Source organism: Ceratotherium simum, chromosome Y (assembly GCF_057802395.1).
Source record: "Ceratotherium simum simum isolate JZ-2026a chromosome Y, ASM5780239v1, whole genome shotgun sequence".
Taxonomy (NCBI): Eukaryota; Metazoa; Chordata; class Mammalia; order Perissodactyla; family Rhinocerotidae; genus Ceratotherium; species Ceratotherium simum.
Window position 1 is genome coordinate 3471371 of NC_141941.1, and position 26412 is coordinate 3497782.

The 26412-nt window shown below is 37.5% G+C and overlaps 1 long non-coding RNA gene across 1 annotated transcript; it reads right to left on the reverse strand.

The window, feature by feature from the left end:
* Positions 1-437: 437 nt before the first annotated feature.
* On the reverse strand, positions 438-26412 carry LOC147911615 (uncharacterized). Its single transcript, XR_015550811.1, has 6 exons — positions 26023-26412; positions 18393-18500; positions 2273-2457; positions 1750-1853; positions 1241-1348; positions 438-1027 (listed from the first exon to the last, which is right to left on the reverse strand). It is a non-coding gene; the product is annotated as an uncharacterized LOC147911615 (long non-coding RNA).

A 26412-nucleotide genomic window follows, 5' to 3' on the forward strand; every position in this document is an offset into this window, starting at 1 on the left:
CCAAAGAAATTGCCTAACAATGCATTTCTCAGAACATGTCCTCATCATTAAGTGATGCATGACTGTACGTACCTAGGCTATATGGTACTAATCTTATGTAGTCCATCATTTACCGAAATGTTGCTATGTGGCACATGACTGGATAATACTGTATAAGTTTAAGGTGTAAAACATCATGACTTGATATATGTATATACTGCAAAATGATCACCACAATAAGGTTAGTTAACATCACCTCACATAGTTACAATTCTTTTTCTTGTGATGAGAGTTTTTAAGATCTACTCTTAGCAACTTTCAAATATGCAATACAGTATTATTAACTATAGTCACTATGTTGTACATTACATCTTCATGACTTATTTATTTTATAACTGGAAGTTTGTACCTTTCAATCCCCTTCACCAGTTTTGCTCACTCCCCACCCCCCACCTCTGGCAACCACCAATTTGTCCTCTGTGTCTATGAGTTTGTTTTTTTAGATTCTTCATATAAGTGAGATCATACAGTATTTGTGTTTCTCTGTCTGACTTATTTCACTTAGCATAATGCCCTCAAGGTCCATCTATGTTGTTGCAAATGTCAGAATTTGATTCTTTTTAATGGCTGAATAATATTCCGTTGTGTATATATGTACCATATTTCCTTTATCTATTCATCCATTGATGGATACTTAGAGTGTTTCCATATGTGGGCTATTGTAAATAATGTTGCAGTGAACATGGGGGTGCAGATATCTCTTCGACATGATGATTTCATTTCCTTTGGATATATACCAGAAGTGGGATTGCTGGATCATATGGTAGTTCTATGTTCAATTTTTTGAGGAACCTCCACACTGTTTTCCACATTGGCTGCACCAATTTACATTCCACAAAGAGTGCACAAGGCTTCTCTTTTCTCCACATCCTCGACAGCTGTTTGTTATCTCTTGTCTTTTTGATAATGGATTTCCTAACAGGTGGGAGATGATACAAGTTTCCCCTTCTACGCAAAAGTACAGTATTCTTGTGAAACATTTTGTAAGCTGAAATGGCAAAAAGCAAGTAAGCAATTACCATTAATTTATATGGGAAACATTTTTGAGCATTCCTAGACCCCCAAAATAACCTACCAAATCATACCAAATAATCCATAAAACCTAAAATAACATGAACATATAGTAAAAGCAGGAATGATATGGTAAACACGCAGACTGTATAAAGTAGACATAACGTATGTAGATTATAGTTTTGCTTACCCGAATCGGGAAGATGGCGAGCACATGGGAAAGCTGAGAGGTGGTGGTGGTGATGATGGTGTGTTAAGATGACTGGCTGGAGGTTGGGGCAGTGGGAGATACAGGAGACTGGGCCGTAGGAGAGAGAGGCAGAGTCATCTATTAACATCTCATTGTCATCTGAATCCATAAGGACAGGCAGATCACCAACGTTTACCCTTCTTTTATGTCTGCCTGCCTAAATGTCAAACGTCCAGGTTCATTGCCTGCTGTGGCTGATGTGAAGGCTTGAAATATGACAGTATGCATGACTGCTCAGCCTCTGTAATGGCAGGCTGCAAAACAAATGCCTAATGCTATTTTCGCTTTTCACCTTTACTAGTAAAGGGAAAATCCTTTTTGGATTTCTTTAAGTTAATGAAAACAGGTACTGACTTAGGTCTTTCATAAAAGTGAAGTGGCATAAAGTGAACTTTCCAACAGTGGAGAGAAACCTGTATCTCATGGTGCTTTTGATTTGCATTTCTCACCATTTCCTGAGGTGCCATTTGGTTTATCCATCCACTCTCGTGTCTTCTGTCATTCTCAAGGCAAATCTCTAAACCAATAACCAATGATGACTACTTTGTTTTCTCTGAAATTAACAGAATAAAAAGAAAACGGTAAAATAAAGCTCCCAACATTGGAGTGAAAGTGTAACTGTCATGAAGTCCATGGTCCATGGCACTCAACTCTACATGGCGAAATTTTCTGACTGTGACATCATGTGACTCTTTGCCTGGTGGTTTTGTCTGTTTCTGTTTTATTATTGTTGTTTTCTTGGCCAGGGGAGCATGGCTGGCCACAGGACGGGGAAGGCAGAAGTATCCAAGCCAGCCAATGCCGTGGACACAGCCCTCCATCAGTGACAGGCAGGAAGTTGGTAGACCCTCACCCCTCCCTTCTTGCTCTGGGCTTAGGCTCATTCTGAGACCCACCTACACTGGACACAAGATGTCCACAGAGAGATGAGCTTTCCACTTACCTCAAGTGGTAAAAGACATGAAAACCTACCCGTTATTGGCTTCACGCTTCCCCCAAATGCTGTCTTCTAGGGTGATTTCTCAAAGCACTTGTAAAATTGATGCCTTGACTCAGGATAGTCTTCTGGGAGAACCAAACTAAGACCTTTCCACAAGATTCTTGCTTTTTCATACTTCCATTGGCAAAAAACACATCTCCCTTTAATTTAAGCAGGCCTTATGGGAATAATAATAATAATAAAATATATTTCTAACTCATTCATACAAGCAGAAACAATATTGCTTTACATTCTTTATGATTCATCAACATTTTAGTTACTAATATGGGAACTATTGGTTTTTACCTTTGGGGAGACACATTCAATGAAATAATCATGCTTTTAAAACCGAAATACACAAACCAGTACATATTTGCAATCTTAGTACACAAATATGGAGGAAATAAATTACCATTTCATAGGAGGATGGCAGTATTTTCTCGAGGCTACATGCAACTTCTAACAAAATTTGCATTAAAATATTTTTATTTTCAGATTAAGAGGACAGAGTACCAGGAAGAAAAAATTAATATCTGCACTGGTTGTTTCCATCTGTCAAGTGTTGGTATATATATTTTACATTATAAATACATGCATACGCATGATATTGTCATTAAATAATCAAAATGGGATAGTTTAGTAGCAAATATTTGAGAAATGCTATCTATAGATGACAGTTAAGGCCCTTAGCAATGAGAGAGTTTCCCCGGAAGATAAAGCAGAAGTGTGGACAGCTGGCATGAAAGAGAATGCAAATCAGACACCAGCTTTTGATGTAAAACAAAATTTTAATGTTAAACAGAAGATGATTTTTTTGAACTGGGAAGGTCTACTGTGCACATATTCCACATTTCAGAAAACTATGTTAATATCTCTGCATTTTAAAAAATATGATGCAATGATTAGCTTAATTTAAAAATCAGATGTGATAGAGGGATTAATTATGTTATGAAATAATCTTCTGGACATGCAGTTAGGAAAGCAAGCTTCCTTGTGACGTTTAGAATAACACTACACCAGACTGTTCAGGAATACATCTTCTGTGAGCGTCCTCGCACCCATGCAGTAGTCTTGTGTCAACTGTATCCGAGTTTTGCACTGCACTTACACTATCAGTTTAATTGTTCTGTCACACGTGCATGGCCGTCTATTTACTTAGCTAATATGCTTTGATTGCTGGTGTTTTGATTTGGTTTTCAAAAACTTCCCTTTATAATGGATACTAAATAATGCTTTTTGTCATAATTGGTTTTGCATTAGGAGCTTACTGCCGCCTGACATTATAAGAAGAAATACGTAGAGTCATCAAACGTATTTTTCAGCAATTTCCTTTAAATAAGACACAGCACGAATTAATGTTTCAATTACATTTCAGAGGGCTTACTCAATTGATATTATTTAATATATCTGATGTGTTTAGTAATGATGTTTCCTGAGGCAAAACAATATCAATGTGTGGGGATATTGTTTTCATTTAGTAGTCATTAAGAAATTACCCAGCTTAGGCAGCCAGTTATAATCAATGATTTTTGCAGTAAATTAACACATTCATTGGATCAAATGCCATTCTTTTTACTTTAAAAATTATTCAAAATTAAGATTTCTTAAACCAGGGGTTCTCAAAGTGTGGTTCCTGGACCAGCAACATCAGCATCACCAGGAAGTGTGCTAGAAATGCCAATCTTGGGCCCCATCCTAGACTACCTGGATTCGTTAACTTAATTATGTATGCTATAGAAAGGCCCACCTTCTTCAATGAGATTCAGAAATATTATGAACATTTTAGATAATGGATTCTACCTCTGTTGTTCTCAGATGAGTTCCCTGCTGCCAGTCATAAGTTGGTCTGAGTTGAGTTTTGACATTCTCTATTAGATACTTAAATGTAGGTCACGATAATCAGGATCCTGATATCGCAGAGCAGATCACCCTGGGGCTACTCCCAGGAGCAACCAGCTTTTTGCATTACAGGGTTTCACCTTTTAGACAGGTTTATATACCAGCTCTACCCCCTGACTCTGCTCACGAGAGTGTGGAACCTTCAGGGAATCAACTGAACGAGACTATGAAAAAGAATATGGGGATGGACGTAATTATTTCAGAACTTGAATGCTTTTCAATTTTGAGAAGCAGCTTCCTTGCCCTTTCTTTTCTCAGAAGCACAGGCATAACACTGCTACGGTAGAGCTGCCTGTGTGAGATGTGCCCTCTCATTACATCAGCACGGCGAAGTTGAGCACCTGCTTTCACTAGAGGCTCCTGTAAAGCGGGCAGCCTTTAGCACTGCTGCGATTTGAACACAAAAGAGAGTTCCAGGAGATCAGAACTGTGCTGGTAACGGATATTGAGTTCCCATTACTGCACCTACTGGAATGTGCTAATATTTTTTCTATAATTAATTGTTCTTTTTTTGATATCTGGATCCCAGACATTAAATGTTACTAAGTGCTGTGGTCTAAATGTTTATGTCCCCCCCAAATTCATAGGTTTAAATCCTCATCCCCAATTTGATGGTATGAGGAGGAGGGGCCTTTAGGAGGTGATTAGATCATGAGGGTGTAGCCCCCATGAATGGGATTAGTTGCCCTGATAAAAGAGACCCCAGAGACCTCCCTCACCCCTTTCCACCATGTGAGGACACAGAGAGAAGATGCCATCTAGGTTCCGAATCTGCTGGCACCTTGATCTCGGACTTCCAGCCTCCAGAACTGTAAGAATGCGTTGTTCATAAGCCACTCGGCTTGTGGTGTCCTGTTACAGCAGCCCAAAGGGACCAAGACAACAAGATTCTCAGAATCTCGGAAGTCTCAGGAGTTTGCCCCAATATGCCCTTACCATGGGGAAGCCATTGGACGTTGGGTCTACCTTTCTGTGTCATGGTGAAATGGTGGTGACACATTCGAAACATTGAACACATCAATGGTTGGAGTTCCTCATCAAACCAAAGGGGGGTGTAACAAAACCACAGTGTTGTTTCTGATCTATCTGCTCACTGCTGTTTCTTGTTGTGTACATCTACAGTGATGGCTCTTCACCCGGAAGTCAAGCACCGCTCGCTACAACGTGTCCCAGCCTATTAGCATCAACAGTCCCACCCACTTCGGGGGGCTCCCACTGTGTATTTCCCGTGATTGCTGAGCAAGGCAGCATCTCTGGGGGGGTCCTCACACATTTCTCACGTCTAGCAGACATCTCCTTTGACAGTGAGGTAGCTGGTTCTGCCTTTGGATTCCAGGCGTAATTTACAATGCTTCCCACTTTATTGGTCTGCAAAACCAGTGAAGGGGAGAAAGACTTATCCTCTACCGACTCTGGGTCCTTTCTGGCTGGGCTACAAATTAAACTGACATGAGACCGAATAGCAGGAGAAAATCAAACAAAGCTTTATATCATGTATACATGGGAGAGACCCACTGGGTAACTGAGTATCTCTGCAAGATGGCGGAGGTTCTCACCTTAAATTCTACCTTCAGCTAAAGACAAAGGAGGATGTTGGGGGTGGGGGAGTTGGCTATGGGAGATTAGCAGAAAGCACAGTAAACAAGAGTATGTAGATTTAAGTCCTAGCCTTCCCCACTGACAAGAGTTTCTAGAGGTAAGGTCATCCCCCTTCTTCCTGGTACAGAGAGGGAGATACCTTTACAGATGGAGATTTCTCTTATAAACGTAAATGTCTCTTACAAAGGGTAATTTCTACTTTTCAGAGCTTCTTTCCCTTCTGCAGTTTCTTAAAAGTAACCAGCCCAAAATAATCCTCATGCCAAAGAGACACATTGTGGGGTGGCCAATTCTGGTCTCCCACACCAGCTTTCTCAAGAGTGTGACTGAGGAGTTGCTAGTGAATTTTCTATACAGGACAGTGGTACATATTTTATATCATATCATCCCAAACATTATTCTGGCCATTTTTATATGGGGTGAGAACAGACATAGGGATGAGCAGTGTATATTTAATATAAATAATATATACATTTCTTCAATATATATCTGATAAAAGAAAGTATGTGGCAAATAATTACATGAATAAATTAGCTGCCAGAATACTTAAATATCAAAAGTACAACTTTAAATTTGAAATAAACAATCCCCCATGCCAGTGTGTACCAGAATTGCATTTTTGTTGAAATCACCTTGTGGTTTTTGCTAAAACACTAATTCTCCACAGACTCCCTTGATGTAGTCTTTAAATTTTTTTTTACAATGCATTAGCTACATATATTTTATGTTTTTATTTCTATGCATGAAACATTACATAAAACATATTTATTTTTATATACAGATTCTGAGACACCTCTAATGTCTAATGAAAATTCCAGATGACCCTTATGTTCAGAGTATTTCAGAAAACTGAGATAATCAATGAACTTTTGCATAAATCCTCTTGTTTTTCATAAATTCTTTATGAGAACAATTCCAAATGAAGCAAGAACTCAAAGATATATTCTCAACTTGATATTGTCACAGTGCATTCACCTTGACTTCCAAGCATCATTTCATCAGTGGGCTTCATCAAAGTGTTATTATTTTAACTACGCTCACTATTCTCCCTGGATTGGAATTTGAGACTCGGAAAATGACATGGCCTTTACTAGAGATTTGGAGAAAAAGTTTGCATTGGAACCAAAATTACATAGCGGGAAAATTACCAAAATCACTACCAATCGAAATCTAATAATTGAGACAAGATGTCACTGTGTGTTCCTATTTTGATTTCCTTAGAATTGTGTACCGGTACGACTGGGAACATTTTTTTTTAAACAAAGAAAGGACTTCACGTAAAATGAAAACGCATTTTATATAATTTATCCCATATGATGTTTTGACCACGTTAATCTTACATCATTTTACTTTATCAGGGCAGAAACATTAAAAATGGGTTCTATTTTCTTCCATGAACTCTATTGGACACCTTTCAAGCATTCCATTTCATCGCTAAGATATTATGTCATTACAAAGATAAGAAAGTAATGTATAACAACTAAATTTGTGAACGAGTAATTAGAAAATATTAAAAGAAACGTCTTAACACCTTGGCTAAATTCCTCAGGGAAAATTGTTATAAACCGTGTTTCTGAAGAGCCAGCCCTAGTGGTCTAGTGGTTAAGATTCAGTGCTATCACCATCAGGGCCAGGGTCCAAGTCCCAGTCAGAGAAACACACCACTTGCCTGTTGGTTGTCTTACTGTGGCAACTACGTGTTGCCGTGATGCTGAAAGCTATGCCACCGAAATTCAGATACCAGCAGGGTCATCCATGGTAGAAAGACCTGGCCATTCACTTCCCAAATAATTGGCTCTGAAAGCCCTATGAATAGCGGTGGAGCGTTGTCTGATACAGCGCCAGAGGGTGAGAAGATGGAGCAGAAATATCGGGCAGCGTTCCGCTCTGCTGTCCACAGGGGCGCTGGGAGTCAGCGTCCACTCAACCGCACTAACGGCAACGTTTCCCAAATCAGAAAATTTCCTCAATCATGTGGCGTTCTCAGTGAACACGGCAATCTCACAAAGAGGAGTAAACTAATAACCAGGATACACAACCACGCACTGAAGCTTTTCGATTCCTTTTAGCGCATCTTCCTGTTGGCTTTGACTGTTTTGGATTGTTGGTGATTGACTCTGCCTACTGTGGTCATACGGGAATGCTGCCTAATGTTGTGGTTCGTAGGCAGGACTTCGCTGGGGTCGTAGGGGTGACTTCAGCTACTTCAGCTCTTGCAGTCACATTTTTGAATAAATCAGTGTAGTTTCTCTTTAAAAATGTAAGTAAAAATAAATATAGAAATTTAAAAAAATATTACTGCTGTGTTTCCCTGTTGCAAATCGTCACCTATTTCTTGTTCTATATTGAGGAAATTATTTGTAAGAAGATGGTACAGATCAATTTTCTACATCAACTTGTTTGAGAGTTTTTGACCACGATTGCATTTATTTCCTCAATTATTGAGTGCCTAGCAATGACCAGGAATATAAGCTCAAGAGACAGAGTGGTAAATAATGCCATGACCTCTGTTTCCATGAAACTTACATTTTTGGGGCTTGAGTGTGTTGGACACCAAATGGGTGCATGCAGCTCTTCTGATTCTCTGCACTGATTCCTTCTTTCCAAAGGGAACACCTACGCAAATGCACATTTCCTCTTCTGTGGAGGAATGATGTAGAGCTGTCCAAAATTTAAGCTGAAACCTAGGGCTTGGGTGGTACTAGGTCTTTTCATGAAACTCTAATCTTGGAAAATTGCCTGTCCAGTTATGAACAAGGAAGAGATTCACATCGCGATGCATGCTTCTGGTTTCCCAAGAAACCACCAAGGGGGCAGATCTGAAGTGCAGAGGTTACCTGGGCAATGGGAAGCAGGAGATAGGACACACCTGGGTAAATGGATGTGCCTTCCTGTCTGCCTTCTGGGCACTTGATGCAATATGGCTTTTGGGGTAGCAGAAAATTCCTCTCCACCTCCAAAGCAGTCTACATCCTAATCCCTGGAACCATGTGAGTGTGTTCCATGTCAAAAAGGGACTTTGCTGATGTGATTAAATTAAGGATCTTGAGATGGGGAGATTAGCCTGGATTGTACAGGTGGAACAAATGGAACCACAGGGATTTATAAGGGAAAGAGGGAGGCAGAGATTGTAGTGATGCATTTGCTGGATGGAAGGGGACCACGAGCAAAGAAACACGAGCAGCCTGGAAAAGAAGGATATACAAGCTGAAGAAGGCAAGGAGATGATTCTTCTCTAGAACCCTCAGGAGAAACACAGCCCTACTGACACATTCATTTTAGCCTGGGGTGATCCATTTTGATATTCTGATCTTCAGAACTGTAAGATAATAAATTTGTGTGGTTTTAAGCAACTAAGTTTGGGGTGATTTGTTGCAGTAGCCATAGGAAACTCATACAGTGGCCGATCCATATCTGCTGAATAAAGGAACACACATCAGTCAGTTGATCAATTCAGGCATTCAGACGTAAGTCTTTTCTCGTGGAACCTACAATCTTGTAGGAGAAGTGAGTAGCCCCTGACAGTGTGTGTTTGTCATGTTGTATAACCTAGTAGTTATTAGAAAGCCTCCTCTTATGGCTGACGGATTGACTGTCATTCTCGGTTTTAGAAGTTTTGCTGATTTTGTGCTCGTTGTTGTTTTGGATAAAGGGAGAGTTGTCTTCATCTATGCAGATATTTTAGTGGGGAATTGGAGAGACTTGTCAGAATCACCAAGAAGCCACTTCCTCTCAATGAGGAAGAGTTAGAGAGTAGGCAGTCTCCCTCCCAAGAGGGTCACTGAATAAATATCTGCACCTTGATGATTTGGAAGTGTTTTCTTCTGCTTCACATCCCTCAAGTTGTCTGCTATCCACATGGTGATATGTTCTGGCAGAAAGAGGACACTAATGCAGGTTTTCTCTGCTGTCTTGCAGGGTCAACACATCTGCAGAGCCTCTTGCTATGCTGCTTCGAGGTTCTTTGTGAAGCAATGGCCAAAAAGGCAACATACAGCTTTACTCTGCATCCCTTCGCGTCTTTCCATGCCTCATATTTTTTTCCTGACCCTCACTACACAAGGCTCACACCTAAAATGTGTCATCTCTTTAATCCTTGTCTAGGGCTCTCCTTTCTTCAAGTGTCGAACTAACACAAGGAAAGAGGAAATGAACAAATATACACCTAGCTGCCACCTGCAATAAAACAGAGATGAGTGATATGGAGAATATTAAAAAAATATAGAGGGCTAGGCATTGAAGGGGGGTTCTATTTTGCTAAAGTGCTCAGGGAAGTCTATTAGATGTGCTTTTGCAATGTGTCTGTAATCAAGCGAGCAAAAGTGTCATGAGACTTAGGGACAAAAATTGAAGAATTCTGGTGACAGGAGTGTGATTGGTTTCAACACAGAAGCCTCATAGAAGAGAAAGTTGGAGAGAAGATTAGGAAGCAGATCATATAAAACCTAGGGTGTTGAGGATTTAGACTATATTCTGCTGTGATAAGATATTCTACTTATACAACATAACATGCATGAATGACCTATTTTATTTATAAAATACTGTGGCTTTTATGAAAGCAGTGGGCAAAAAGGAGTCACTATATTAGTTTGCCAGGGCTATCCTAACAAAGTACCACAGAATGAGGGACTTAAACAACAGACATTGATTCTCTCATGGTCCTGGAGCCTGGAAGTCCAAAATCAACGTGCTGGTGGGGTTGGTTCCTGGTGAGGCTTCTTTTCCTGGCTTGTAGATGGCCGTCTTCTCACTGTGTCCTCACCTGGCCTTTCCTCTGTGCTTATGCAGAGAGCTCCGCTGTCTCTCTCGTATTATAAGGACGTGAGTTCTGTGGAATTAGGGCCCTACCTTTATGACCTCATTTAACTTTAATTACTTCCCTAAAAGCCCTGTCTCCAAACACAGTCACATTGGGGGTTACGGTTTCAACATATGAATTTTAGGGGGACATGATGCCATCCATAACAGATGCAACTGGGGACAGGGAGACCCATCCTAGGGCTACTGCAGATGGGCAACTGAGAGAGAGTGGTTGAGTTGGAGACAGTAAGAATCAGATTTGAGATATCTGATAACTGCAAAGTCAACAAGATTTTCTGGTAGATTAAAGGCGGGGTGGCAGAGAAACAGATGAGGACTCCATAATTTGGGACAGAGGTACTAAATTTGTATAAAATGAGCATTAAATTTGTATGCTTACGGCACCTTTATTTTAGACAGATTTCATGGATTCAGATTGATTGCATCATAACGTCAGTGGCAATAGACTCGATACAGAGTGTTTCTCATCTCTAGTGACACTGCTCTGGTTACTGCTTTTATGATCTTTCAGCTCACATTTCTTCCCATGCTGTCCTAACATTCCCATTCTCAATCGCTCCATCTCCCCTTGCTAATGTCACTGGGTAACGGTGATGCTTTTTGCCCCTGGCATCCCAACGTCCTTCCATTTCTGATTCAGGGCTATAGTTTGATGAAATAACCTTTATGTGTGTTTGGAATTTAGGAAGTTGTTGTAGTTGCTGTTATGCCCTAATTATTATACAGCCTTTTGATCTTACTTAATCCATCATGAGCTATTTAAAAATAGAATTATGTCATGGTTTCTCCTCTATCAAATGAATACACCAAAAATGAAAAATTAGGAAGAGGTAGCACTGAACATAAGCTGGGCAGTAATTTCTGTTGATGGTGCCCTACAGTATTCAGCATATCCATTAACATACTCTTCTGTCCATGCATAACTTCATGTGACAGAGCAGCCTATGATTTTAGAGTGGAAAGGGATTATTGGAATGCTTTCCAACCCCAACAAGAGCCAAGTAAAACTGAAGTTCAAAGAGATGAAAGGTCTTGCTCATGGTCGTGGAGGCAACACTAGGTCAAGGAAGAATGCCCAGGACTCTTTGTTCTTCACATACTATGCTGTTCCAATCCCTCACTGTGGGAGAAACTTCTCCATGAACATTGTCAAGATGATACTGCACCCCCCCAAACTGCTTACTCCTTTCTCAGTTTACTCTCAGAAGTACCGTGTTTTCTCCATCCATAAATACTCTTTTCATGTTTCTAGACGTGAGCTTTCTCAATTCTAAAATAATAATAACTTCACATACAATAGTATAATCTCCTTTTGGTTAATAAAGCATAATAAATCGTGCAAGCATATGAAATGACTTGAGTGAAGTATTACGATTTCCATTATTTCTAGTAATTGAGTCCATATTGATTGCATGCGTGAGTACAATAATGCCATGCAGCCCAATACGGTACAGCTGCTCTCTGTCTGAACTGTCCAACTCTGCTTATCTTTTTAAGACCTAATTTGAATAGCTCCCTTAGAGTCCAATTTATTCAGTGGAATATTTTAAATAGGATTAAGCATAAATTAAGTACTCTGCCAGACTTATGGAACATTTTAGACTTATATAGTACAATGCTGAGAAAATGGTATTTTTAAATCCTTTTCCCTCCAAATGCCAACTTACATTAAATTTGATATGGCATGTAACCACTACAGGATTAGATGCTACGTTTTGAAATTAGTTGTGTTATTGTGGTAAATTTGTGTTACTTCTAATTGAAAATCAGAGGTTCAAATGTTCAAATTGATTAGATGATTTAAAATAACTAACAATGGATATTCAGAGCACTATAAAGCTTATTCGCACTATGGAAAACAAATGCTTCTTCTATGCTAATATTTCACTGTATTAAACTACTATTAAATCTGGTACTCACTATTTTGATGTTTTTAATAATGGTTGTCAAGTGATGGCAAGAATTTATGGAAGTAATTAAAATTGGGGGTTTTGTATCCCCAAAAAGAAAAAATGCTGCTGGTCACCTGGGGAGTTACTTCACTTCACACACACTCACATGCACACATTCGTTGTGAATACCTGGACATCATGTTCCTGGATGATTACTGCCATCATTAACCACTGTTACAAGATGGAGTGTGTTGTACCAACCAGGTGTACTAGCATGATACAAAGACAATGCCAAGAGGATGTGCTGAGAATGACTTTTTCCTGATTACGTAGACAGAGAGGGAAATGACAAGTTGAAAGACCTGAGTCTTATTCATGACTCTCACGAGAAAGCTACTTGACATACGTGACCTTCATGTTCTTCATCCAAGAGTATGCATGGTGCTTTATGGAATTATACGTTTCAAAATATTTTCACATACACCATCTTATTTGATTTCCACACACATTATGCACCCACACACACTCATACACACACGCACACATGCACACACAGCATAGATTACTAATGTGGTCTATTTTTAAAAACCAGACTAACTCATGGGAAATATAAATATGCATACATGATTATTCAATTAAAATGTCCTCTATTTTCACAAGGAACATTCAATTTTGACTTTAGAAAATAAAGGTGGGCCAGCCTGGTAGTGTAGTGGTTAAGTTCATGCACTCCACTTCAGCGGCCCGGGGTTCAAGGGTTCGGATCCCGGGAGTGGACCTACACACAGCTCATCAAGCTACGCTGTGGCAGCGTCCCATATACAAAAAACAGAGGAAGGTTGGCACAGATGTTAGCTCAGGGCCAATGAGCTAACCTCACCAAAAAAGAAAATAAAGATATAGATAGACGTAGGCAAAGATATGAATGAGGAACAAAAAAGAAAGAAATAGGTATAGATATATAATCACAGCAATATGTATCTATCAAGTAAAACTTTTCAAACAAAAGTCAATGACAAAGTTGTCTCTGAATGAACAAAATTGTGCACACAGGAAGTTAATAGGAAAGTATCTATTAAAATCTTGGTCTATAAGAGAAATTTTCTTTTCTACCTAGTTAATTTCTTCATTTTACTTTCAGATTTCAGGTTTAACTTCAATTTTCTCTACATTGCTTTGGCTAGTCTAAGTCGGTTTTTTGTTTTGTTTTGTTTTTCAGATTTGAGGTATCTGTAAAAATTAGGAAGGGAGCCTGCTCTGCAGATCACCAAAATTTTCAGTGCCTTTCTTTGATCATGTGGACTACAAATTGGTATTGTGGAATTGAATATCACCCATATTTTTGCTTGGGTTTTTTTTTTCTTTTTAATTTTTACTCTTTTCATCAGTTCACTGGGTGTAGGAACAATGGTACTTTTGTTCTACATTCTTTAACTGGAAATATCTTCAGGCATTTTCTCAGATTTTATAGAAATCTGCACACACAAATATAGGTAAATACATATAGAGCACTATTTTTTTTTACAGATCAGTTTTTGGTAAAGTGCTTTTTATACTTTGCAAGATGACATCACATTGTTTCACACACACAGTACAAAGTAGCACTGCTCTATTCTAAACTGGGTGGGTTTAATTCTTGATCCGACACCTAGTGGGAGGTGATGAGGCTGTGATTAGTCTTCTCTGGGCATCATGGAGCAGGAGGAACACTTATAAAGAAAGAAAAATAGTTACTAGCCTATGAGGAACATTCAATAAGCCTTAGCTCTTATTCTTCAGTATCTTCTCTCCTCCCCTTACTATAATTGCTTCTCCCATGATCCTATTCAACAATGTATGGGAGACCGTGTTATTGTAAAAATATCCTTGTCTCTCATTTCTAGGCATTCCCTAATGGGACTGGCCCTCCCCATGACAGGATGACACCTCCTGTCCCGTCGAAGCCAGATGTGGTCCTACAACTTGCTCTGGTCAACGAAATATAAGTAGAAAAGACATGCTTTGTTTCCAAGCAGACATTCTGGGAGCCGCTGCCCGGTTCCGCCATCTCCCTCTTCTCTCTGCTAAGAGAATGGACGTTATCAAAGATGTGCACTGGGTGTTCAGCCTGGAGAAGTAGCGTGTAGAAAGCAAGACGCAGAGGTCGAGGTGACCTCCAGCCAACATGCATTTGAGAATAGGAACAGCATAGGACTCAGTGTCCTAAGCCGCCAACCATTTTGTAGTGGTTTTTTAGTGATGGCACAGCATTTTGATAGCTGGATATTACAAGCCAGTATTCAATATCACATCCCCTGCCATCGGTTATTCAGACATTCTGCTATTGTTGGGACTGTAGACATTTGTTCTTAATTTTTCTTTCCCAACAGTGTTATGCAATTTGTCTGCATATGCATCTTTGAACTACTATAATATTATTTGGGGAGGATATATTCCCCAAAGTAGAAAGGCTGAGCCAAGTGTACGTGTGTTATAAATTTTGATAGATGTGCAGAAAATGTCACCCAAATATTTTGCAAATTTATAAAAATACTAAAGGGATGTTGATGTGTACCGATTTCCTCCTACATTAACCAACACTGTACATCGTATATGGGCATGAATATTTGTTTGCGTGTGTGCCTGTGTGAATGTTTATACAAACCCATCCTCATGCTTGATTAAAAACACGGGTTGAGCTCTCTCATATGTTTATTGATTAGCTCTGTTGATTTTTATGATGATTTAAACGTTTTCTCATCTAATTATCTGATGTTTCAAACTAAAAATAATAACATTAATGATAAAGCATTGCATATCTATTAAACTCTGACTCAAGGCAAGGTACATTTTAAAAGTGCCTCCTACTTTACAAAAATTATGTCAGTTGCAGAGGTATGATCGTTATGCAAAACTTTGCACCTGGCTTTTAAACTATTCACTTTACTTAAACAGCTGGACGTACACCTTGAAAAGAGATCTGTGTAGAAATTAAGCTTTGGGATTGCAAAATATTGCATTGTATGTATATAACACATTTTCTTTATCCATTCGTCTGTTGCTGGACACTTGGGTTGCGTCCTCCTCTTGGATACTGTGAAGAAAGCTGCAGTGAACGTGGGTGTGCAAATACATCTTCAAGACCCTGCTTGAATTCTTTTGGATATACATCCATAAGTGAGATTGCTGGGTAAAATGGTAATTCAATTTAAAAACTTTTGAGGAACCTCCATACTGTTTTACCTAATGGCTGCTCCGTTTGACATTCCCGTCAGCAGTGCGCAAGGGTTCCAACTTCACCTCCTCGTCAACACTTGTTATTTTCTGTTTTGTTTTGTTTTATTTTTGTAGCAGCCGTGCTGATTGGTGTCAGGTGATATCTTATTGTGCTTTTGATTTACATTTCTCTAATGTTAAGGGATGTTGAGCATCTTTTCTTATGCTTATTGGGCACTGTATGTCTTTTCTGGTGAAATGTCTATTCAAGTCCTTTGCCCATATTTTTAATTGGGTTATTTTGTCGTTGTTATCGAGTTGTAGAAGTTCCTTACATATTCTTGATAATAACCTCTTTTTAGATGTATGATTTGCAATTATTTTCTCCCATTCCATACGTTGCAATTTCACTCTGTTGATTGTTTGTTTCGATGCGTGAAAGGTTTTAAGTTTGGTGTAGTCCCGCTTGTCTATTTTTGCTTTTGTTTTTGGTGTCACATCCAAGAAATTATGCTGCCTTAACAAAGAACGAAATCGCGTCACATGCTACAACACGGATAAACTTCAAGTACATTATACTGACCAAAGTAAGCCAGTCACAAGAGGATACATACTACATGATTCCACTCCAGTGAAGTAGCTAAAGTAGTCAAAGTCTTAGAAACAGAAAGATGTTTACCAAGGGCTGGAGGAAGAGGGGAAGAAAAGTTAGTATTTAATGGCTATAGAATTCCAGTGTTGCAAGACGAACAAGTTCAAGAGATCCATTGTACTACAATGTGAATATACTTAACCTTACTGAACTGTGTGCTTAAAAATAGTCAGGATGGTAAATTTAATTGTTTTTACCATAATAAAAAAAAAAAGAAATTAAGCTTTAAGAAAAAAGAAAAAAGAAAGTATGCAAACACAAATTTGGAAATAGAATATGCTCCTTTTTTACATTCCCACTAGATGCAGATATCTTACAAAGTTCACAGGGGTATAATCATTATATACATAAAATACGAAGGATATAAATCTTCCTAATGGGACCATTTTCAAGGACATTCCTATGAAACATGATATCCAGGCACATTTAAGGCAGTTACAGTACTCTATTAAGGTTGATTAAGATTGCCAAAGCAACAGTTACAACCTCAGAGAATAAAGTGTTCAGTAAAATCGCTTTCCTCATGAATAGCCTGGCTCAATATATTAGAGAAAAACGAACCGAGTGGCTTATATGGCAGTTAAAATAGTTGCATTGTTCTATTAAAAAGCAATCATTTGATATTAAATTGGCCATTAACAGATATTAATTTGTACTTTTAGATTACTGGTAACTGAAATAATTCATTCTTCATTAAAATAATTTACTCTCATAAAAGATATTAATTTATGGATTTATAGATTTTTAAAAATTTACATATTTTATTGTCCCACTTGTTTTAAAATCTTTTAAATGTCTTCCATTCTTATGGCTACTATTCTATGACAAATTTATTCTATACCAGAAATAACCAAACACACATATGCATAAATGTGTATTGTGTTAATGTGTCTGTTGGAGATGGACTTGTATAATTAGACAACTTTTAGCGGTAATTTATTGTATATATTATGATCTTTAAATAACCACCACAGTATATGTTATAAGGATTTACAAAATATAAAGACATAATTATTGAACATTATACCTTGTGACATGTAATGTCCCACTTGGCATAAAATGCCAAAATTCCATGTTTTAGTAGTACATATAGAAATCACGAGGAATGAACTCAGCAAGAACAATAAGGAAGAAAATAATACAGAATAAATATTTGCTTGCTATTGTTTGGTGTTAGCTTAAGATATACCTTTGATGATTATAAGAGCTAGTGACCCCAAAATTAATGGTAGGTACATGAGGAGGCATCTTAATATTGACTAAATTTCATAACTGTAGGCAATCATTTGATTAAATGATGCTAATACCTCACATCTTTTAAGCTAAAGATTTTTGTGAGATCCATAAAACTAAGATATGTTTGGGATTTCTCTGCAAGCTTTAAAATTTGAGAGTACAATTCTGCTGTTGTTTATATCCATTTAACCAAGAGGGAGCATGGTCCAGATAAATTAAATGACTTTGTTTACTAAAATCACCAATGAGTGGTCTAGCCAGAATTTCAGCCATGCCATTTATATTAAATGCTACCCAAAACCCAGAAGTCAGGTAACTTTGCTATAGCTCATAAAGCGTCCTTAGACTGTTGAGGACAATACCCCCCAAATGCCTTCTTTAAGAAAAGAATGAAATGACTCAATGATGGCTGACATTTTCAAATTAAGCATGATAGAGACCGAGCAGTTCTTTAACAGTCTAGATTCTTCAAAGAAAAAATAAAAAAAGCTGGAATACATTAGTAATGAATTTAATGAACCAAATCCTGTTTTCTTTCTTTTTTTAATACTACTTACCATGAATGGGATCTATCTATAGATCTGGAAGTGCCAATATAAAAGTTTTAGGTGGAAAATATGATGTAATAGTTTACTTTAACACCCTCATATTTTTGATGAATGGTAAGTTTTAAGGCTGCCTGAAAACGTCTTTAAATTCATATTTGTAATTCCTATAAGATGGCATTGATAAATAGGATTTCAGAACATGATTTCTAAAAAGTGTCCCCAGTGAATTTCTGAGGTTCTAGCCACAATGAGCATTCTGAAAGCACGGTACCTTGCTCAAGATGGTCTTCAGGCAATGGAGAAGGTTGTGAGTCTGCAATCGTATCAGCTTGGATATCCTCCCTTTTCAGCACACATAGTCTCGTTCTGTTATTAATTCCTGCAGAGACATACAGTAAAATGATAGCCATTTTAAGTATTACAGGACACACACCTTTATTACTCAAAGTCTCTTCAACTTTTTCTTCCAGTGTAAAGTAATTCCAATATTGAAGTTAATTCATAACATGGATGAATATAAATTGAATGTCTAAATTCCATTTGGAACCTCCATTTATTGAAAGCACATTGTATGTCAGGCTCTTTAACGAACATTCTGTACAATTAATCTAAATTGATTTCCACAACCATTTTTGGAGCAAGTGCTATAATCTGTAATATGCTGACAGGAAGAGTAAAAGTCAGAAAAGATCTCAGAACTTATCCCATTCCACATACTTAGAAGGTTTTAAGGCTGGTTTGGAATACAGGTTTAAAGAATTCCATGCTAGAATACTGTTCTGTCTCAGTGACGGTATATGTGAATCAACTTTTAGTCCTAAAATTTTGAGCAGCATCAATTCCTTAACTATTTCCAAATTCCCACCCACTATTGCATTTGATTTTTCTTATTCTTGTTTCTGCTGTTGTTTTATTGTGTTTACATTCCTCCCTTTGCATGAAAATTATACAGGGAGACATGATGTATTCACATTTAAGACTACGTCAATATTAACTGTAATTCTCACAATTACACTGAAGATTATGTGGTATTCTTGCCAACAGTTGTCAAAGAATTCATCCTTTCATACTTTTTAAAGAGTCTTTACTGGTTGTTTATCCAACAGTAATAGAGAATTTTCCTCAATTTTCCATCAAAAACACTTCAGAGTTTATTAAAAATATTCAAGTATTCTGTAGAAACTCGGGCTGGAAGATGTGAATATTATAATTAATGTTCTTAGAAATAATCAAATTGCTGAAGGTTTTGGCACGATAAATTTTGCATGATTATTTGGCCTCTCAGATTAAGATGTCTCTAATTAGAATCTGAATTTCCGATATTTACATGAGGAAAGCAAAGTATTTGTGTCCATGATCTGGTGTGACCCCTTACTCCGGAATTAGGCATTATTTCTTTGATCTATAGATGAGTACCTGCAGCCCCGTGCTATTGAAAGTAATTTTTTTTAGCTCTTATTTATTTAACTTTTCAAGTAGCAATTATGCAGAATCTCTGGCATATTGTTTGTCAGTAATGAATGTGCTATTCTGAGTTTGGAGGACTAGGGGCATTCATTTGTATTTCAGACAAAAGGTAGCCCTTATTAGTTCATCTTGACAAACACTGAAAGGGTAGTCTTAAGTCAGATATCACAATCCTTCAATAAATAACAATCACAAAAAAGCTGTTGATTATATCTACAAAAAGTGGAATCTGAATGAGGATTAATATCTCCAGTAAGGAGTTGTGACTTTTCTAATAGACACATGGATAGGGACATGCTTATTTATAATATATTTGGTTTCCTTAACATATTGTTTTAAAGAAAAAGCATGCTTCCCTTCTATTTTACATGTTTCAAGATATAATTATAAAGTTCTCTGTACGAATGTAGGAAGTAAAATTATGGACATCCAATACTTCAATCTACCTTTAAAGACACTAGTCTGTTTGAGTTTACATTCAGTTGTTTCCCAAAAGAATATGTGAATTTTAGTGAAATAGATTGTTTAGCATGTTTCCTCACATTTTATTCATAGCTCAATGAAAGATGGATCAATGTTAAATGGATTTTAAATATAAAATATGCATTTGCAGAAAACAAAGGTATACAAGACTCCTATCCTTCTCCTAATTCACTCTTGAGGTCGCTCATGGTTTCTGAGGCAAAATCTACAGAGCCTCAAAGATACCAAGAGTTTGAACAAAGAACGTATTGAATAAAGCCTGCAGTCACTGGCTTAATGAAGCAAAGGAAAATATAGCCGTGTAACAAGAAGATGCAGCTTAAAGAAGGGAGACTAACTCAGGAGACAGTGCTTCCTCCTGATATAGAATAAATAAAATGTGCAGATTGGAGCTTTAAAGATATACTGTTTAGGAGTTGTGTTTAGAGAATGACATTTTTAAATACAATATTCTAAATAACAAGTATCAACAGGGGCAAGCGAATGGGACATCACAGAAAACCACAATATTTTGGAGGATTGAATACAGGGATTATCATATAACACAAGAAAAATATACAAAATTAGCAACAACAGCATTTAGAAGGTTCAGCCCTACAGTTATTTTCTAAGCTAATTAAAAATACTCTAATTTTAAAAAATCATTGAATTAATCGAAAGGAATTCCATTGTTGACACCTGATTCAACGGCCTGGACAATCAAATGTGAACATATCTCAACACAGAGAGAACAAAATACAGTCATGCGTTGCTTAACGAACGGGATACATTCTGAGAAATGTGTCGTTAGGTGATTTCATCGTTGTGTAAACGTCATAGAGTGTAGTTACACAAACCTAGATGGTGTAGCCTACTACACACCTAGGCTATATGGTACTATCTTACGGACCACTGTCGTACATGCAGACTATTGTTGACTGAAATGTCGTTACGCAGTGCATGAGTATAGTGGAGAATGATTAATTTAAATGGATAAGGTTATAATCTATGAATGAGTTATGAAACTGCCAAAAGAGAATTCTTGAAAGCAAGAATTGTACTTGTAAGGGAAGTTACAATAATAGATGGACTTTAATGCCCCAAACGGACTCAGTGAAAATTTAAGAATTGGCAAAGGGAAAAGATAATAATTATAAAACTAATGTTGTTGATGGAAAAGAGAGCAGGGGCTGATAGTTTTAGAGAAATTACAAATACAGGTAATAAGTAATTGGGATTTTACTTGTAAATAGTATTTTTAAAATGCACTGGCAGAGGGGAGAGGGATTATTATCAACCGATAGTCAAGAATGTGAGAATTTACAAGTTAGCAAGGGAGAGTATAGACTGAATACTAACTGAACCAAACCATGAAAATAGAGGATGAAGAGAATTCAGGTTAAATACAGCAAATTACACCCTAAGAATTCATCACCAACACTCCAAAAAAATTAAAATTATAAAGAGGGAATCAATAAAGGCATTAAACCTCATGGACAAAGTATAATCTATAACATCAGATAAAGTATGTCAAAAAATTTGCAAGCAGGATACGAGTTAAGAAGGGAACTCTCATACACTGCTGGTGGGAGTGCAAACTGGTGCAGCCACTATGGAAAACAGTATGGAGATTCCTCAAAAAATCAAGGATAGAACTACCATATGATCCAGCTATTCCACTGTTGGGTATTTATCCAAAGAACTTGAAAACACCAATTTGCAAAGGTACATGCACCCCTGTGTTCATTGCAGCGTTATTCACAATAGCCAAGACTTGGAAGCAACCTAAGTGCCCATCAAGGGACGAATGGATAAAGAAGCTGTGGTATATATACACAATGGAATACTACTCAGCCATAAGAAACGATGAAATCCAGCCATTTGTGACAACATGGATGGACATTGAGGGTATAATGCAAAGTGAAATAAGTCAGAGGGAGAAGGCCAAATACCGTATGATTTCCTTCATTAAGTAGTAGATAATAACAACAATAAACAAACACATAGGGACAGAGATTGGATTGGTGGTTACCAGAGGGAAGGGGAGGGTGGAGGGTGAAAGGGATAATTCGGTACATGTGTGTGGTGATGGGTTATAATTAGTATTTTGGTGGTGAACATGATGTAATCTATGCAGAAATAGAAGTACAATGATGTACACCTGAAATTTTTGCAATGTTATAAACCAATGTTACTGCAATAAAAAAAAAAAAAAAAAAAAAAAAAAAGAAAGAATGCCTTTCCCAGAAATGCAAGACAGGTTCTCCAAAAAAAAAACGTCTTAAATTCTCAGCACGTGAAATACAATAGACTCACCCCAATCTATCTTGATGAACTTGTGAGACAATGACAATATCATTAAAACTAGCAGGGGAAAGAATAGATTACATTAAAGGATTGTACAGCCACATAGTATTGTGCTTCTCAAGAACACCACGGAGAGTCAGAAAGCTGAGGCGTTTACATTTGTGAGGAGTAATTGCCATTTGGGAAATATTTACCTGCCTTGAATGATACTGAATGCAATGGCTGATTAGAGCATTCTTTGCTCAAGAATCTGGTCAATATGCCTCAATATTGCAACAAGAACTATAACAATAGGTATCAACCTAACAGCAATATTCTTTATTGTCTCAAAAGAAAGGATCTGGGCAGAAAGAGTTAAAGTTGGTTACATTTCCTGAAAGGGTTCCAATATTCAGTAGGAGAAAACAAAGATAAATTTGTAAGTATATCCAAATATACTTTTTTGAGTGATTTGTTCTTTTTTGTAGTCACTTCTTGCAAAAAGATTAGCCAAACTACTAATTATTGTAATAACGAAGAAATGTGATTCAAGGGATTTTAAATTGAATGCTGTGCCTTTATTGTGAGTTTATTTTCTATAGAATATAATTGGAATGAATTTAATAGTGGAAATTGTTTCAGTAATATATGATATCTCTAGTACAGTAATTTCTAAGGATTTGAGAAGTACACAAATGGTAATGGTCACTGATGGTAATAATATTTTTACACATATGTATAAAAGAGTTGAGAGAAGGAGTTTATGACCCAGTTCATAGCAAAGTTCCAGTTTATAAATTCATATAATATCTATATATCTGAGTTGAACAAAAATACAAATCTTCCTTGCACCATAATGCTCCATTAAATACTGATCAAATTTTTGTTCACGGTTATGAAGAAGTCAAAAATATTTCCTCCAGTAAAATAAATATAAAGCAGCAAAAAGCCATATAAAGTATACTGGTCAACACGCATTACTTGGGGAGTCCTTAAAAGCAGCAATTACCACCTCAAAGTTCATTTGTACACTGGTGTCTGTATTTTTAGGTAATTTATGCCAGTTCTTTTCTATTTCCTTGCCTTCATTGAAGAGCCATATTTAGCTTTCTCTAAGATATAATTCTGTTATGACATTCCAATATGGAACATTAAAATTCTCAAACATACAGGAAAGTTGAAAGAATGGTGCAGTGAAGGCGCATATAACATCCCCAGAGAGGTACATTTTACTTTAGTTGGTTTATCATATAGCTATCCATCTGTTCATTCCTCTTTCCACTCGTCAAGTCATTTTGTGTATATATATATATATATGTGTGTATATATATATATTTGAAAGTAAGTGGCAGACATCAATACAACCGATTGCCAAACACTTCAGCGTGCATATTATCGATATTTATGGTTCTTTTTGTTTTATTTCAGGTAAAATGTGCGCACCTAATTGAAGTGCATCATCCTGAGCGCACCTGTCTGTGAGTGTTGACAAAGGCGTATGCCTGTGTAACCTAAACCTCTGTCAAGAGGCAGAACTCACCCTCACTCCACTCCTTCACGAAATTCTCAATCAATTCACACCTCCACTCAGATAGGCAAGAGAGTTCTGATTTTTTTCACCATAGGTCTATTTTGCTTTTTATCAAATTTCATATAAATGCAAACATACGATTTGTATTTTTATATGTCTTCTTTAAGCATTTTTAAAAGATTCGTCTGTTATTCTTTATTGATAAGCCATATCTTTTTATTACTAAGTAGCAGTCCATTTTATAAATATATCACCATTATTGCATTCATGTCGTTATTGATAAAAACCTAGACTGTTGCTAATACTGGGTTCTTATTAATAAACCTGCTTGGAGTGTCTCTGTACAAATATATTGTGGATATATTTTCATATTTCTTGGGTCAATTTTTAGGAGCAGGTCTGATTGGTCTTGGGTATGGGCGTTTGTAGCGTTGTAGGAAACTGTTAATTTCTCTCATTACAATGTGAAGGTTATTTTGTAACTTTATATGTTTATGTAACCTTCTTTTACTGTGCAACACAGGGTTCTTTCAAGTTAAACATTGTGGAATCTTTTACTACATTTTTAATATCCACAATCCTCTTTGTCTTTTACTAGGATATTCATTGTGACAGCTTCCTGGTCACTTCACAACCTGCATATATTTTGATGAACTTTCCCTTTTGTTTACACTCTTTCAGCTAGTTTTATCTCATGTGACATAATTTTACATACAAGCCACTTAATACTTTATACATCAGGGGACATATCAAGTTCATTTTCTTGTTGAAAAAGGATATTAAGCTTTCTAATTTAGTACAGACAGGCTCACTTGTATTTTAAATTATATGTCTTGACAACATTATAATATAACCATATTTGAACCTAGTCATCCTAGTGAGCTATTCAATTTATTCTCCCATGTTGGAGGTAAAGCTTCTCCAAGACAGGATTTTGGGATATATTCAGCCAGAGAACCAGAACTATTATGAAATGTGTGTGTATGTGTGAGCACGTATGTGTGTGTGTGCATGTTTGTGTGTGTGTGTAAGACAGAGAGAGACACAGAGAGAGAGTTAAAAGATTCCACTTGAGTGAGCGGTGATAGCATTTTGAAGTTAGGAAGTTTCTCTTACTCATCATTATATTTCCAACGCTTTGCACAGTGCCTAACTGACTGGGTAAATATTAGTTAAACCCATAGGCTAGTGTGTCATAATTATACCTTCAAACCAGTGTCCTCTTGAAAAATTACATGAAGACAACATCACCGTCATTAGTCCTCATCGCTTAGGAAGCATGGAGGAGCTACTCTCTCCTCTCCCTCCTTCTTCTTCTTTTCCTCTTACTATGTGGAAAGATAATGGTTAGAAGGTGGTTCTGCAGCTTTTCCTTTAATTTCGTGGAGGCCTGAAGATTTGACCCTTGGTCCATTTTTCTTACATCGTTAATTCCAGGAATTGTTGGGTTTTTACGTGTAATGAATCCAAGATAAATGAGAGTCCAGCTGAGGACCATGGAGCAAGCCGCGGTGCCTCATTGATGAGATAAGTGATGAGTCGTTGGCGGGGATGGGTTGACCCTACAACTGGAGGCTATCGCTTAACACCTGAGAACACTCCAGGACCGAGAAGACGTGAGAGATGGAAGTACTCCACAGCTGGTTCCTTACCTGAATTGAGGTTGTCTTTTCGTGTTCAGCATGGTCCTTTGTGAAGACTCATGTTCCGGGTGTAGAATGGTGGGAACATTGGAAGCTGTGCTGGGGGTCATGAGCCCTGTGCTATGCCGATTCTCTGCGCACTGTCTGTTGCTTGCCCTTTATGTGGCCGAACACTTGGCACTGGGTGAAGCCTATCCTGTCTAACATGTTTGGCTGTCATAAGGACCCAAGTGGATGGCTGTTGCTCAACAAGAGTGGGCCCTATACCATAGCAAGACGCTCTAAAATAATTGATCAATACTATGGACTTGATATATGGGGGAGATAAGGACAAGAAAAAAGTATAGAACAAATTGAGGGCATTTAGGTCTTATCAACATGGGTCACAGATCATTAAGGTACCAAAAATATTTTTTTTAAATAAAAATTGAAATGGTTCATTTTTCGTGAGGTTACTTTTAGCTATATGGATTTAACAAAGCAATAATAAAATGACAAAAAATGCCACCTACTGAATGCTGTGCAGGTATAAAAACAGTCCATAATTAAATGACCAAGCCGAGGAATTTTCTGCTCTCAGTGCCCTTCGGTTCTTAGGTTGGCGAAGCCACTGGACACATTGAGGTTCCCAGGAAATAGTGACTCTTCCCAGAAAGATGCAAAAATGCATGCGGCCAGTTGCACGTGGACACCCGCCTCTCCAGCCGAAAAGGCCAGATTCAGAAATTCTCAGCTTCTCTACAACAGAGACAAATCACAATACGTGAGCAAGAAAGGAACAAGTGGCTGAAAACTTCGTCGGGCGATGGAATTCAGAGTCTACATTGCACTGATCAGTGCAATTCTTTATAAAACAATGACGACCTCCTCCTTTATTTCCAGACCAACTTTTCTGTGTGCAA